The sequence below is a fragment of the Penaeus monodon genome, chromosome 21, assembly GCF_015228065.2.
Source record: "Penaeus monodon isolate SGIC_2016 chromosome 21, NSTDA_Pmon_1, whole genome shotgun sequence".
Lineage (NCBI taxonomy): Eukaryota > Metazoa > Arthropoda > Malacostraca > Decapoda > Penaeidae > Penaeus > Penaeus monodon.
The window spans coordinates 24,421,909-24,422,802 of NC_051406.1; positions in this window are offsets into that span (position 1 = coordinate 24,421,909).

Here is an 894-nt window from a genome sequence, read left to right on the forward strand (position 1 = left end):
GGAACTGCTCCAACAGCTGATCAAGTTCCTGTCGCTGATGCACCGGTAAATGACTAAGGTCAGGTAGGTCATTAGCTTCACTGTCATCAATGGTTTCTCAACAGATTCGCATGTGGCGACAGTACAGGGTGTAGAAAGGCACCTCTATAACTCAGTTTCTTCTGGATTCTTGTAGAGATCAGGAAAATCGTCCCATTCCTCTCGGTTTGGACCAGCCCCTCAGGTAATAAGGAGGATTCAGTGAAGTGCTTTCGGCTCTGTGACGGCGGGAAGCAGTTGTAAATTCCCTCCTCGTCAGTTTGAAGTGGTAACTGGCTCTGTCATGGCAGGGGTAGATGAGCATCCCAGGACGTGAGTACCGGAGTTCCTGACGATGGGGACACTGTCTCGCAGGTGCAGTCAAGACCTGTAGATCTGGGGCTGTGTGGATCCCCTTGGCGCACGTCGAGTTTCCTGCCTCAAGGCCAGTCCTGACAGGGGGTTACATGATTCCTCAGCTGTGTCCCTGAGGTTGACTGTGGCTTGTAATCAGGAGCTGACGACTGGGCAGTGTAGGACTCTCCCAGAGGGTGTGACTTCCAAGCCTGTCCCAGTGCAGTAATCAGTTGGCGTGAAGTGTGATTCAGGGCCCATATGGGCACGCGTCGAGTGGCGGTTGGTATACCAGTCGTGCGGCATAGTGTTCAGGTATCGTCACAGCATGGGGTTATAAGGACACTCACAATCTGCTTGTCCCAGGGTGTTCGAGTGGGAGTGAACCAGGTGCGGCAGTGTCAGGTGATCAGTCACAGCAGGGGTTAGAATGACATCTCCATCTGCCTGTCCCAGGCGAGAAATGCAGCCTTCTAGAAAACGACCTATGATGTCGGAGTATGATGTCGGAGCTTGTTTGAC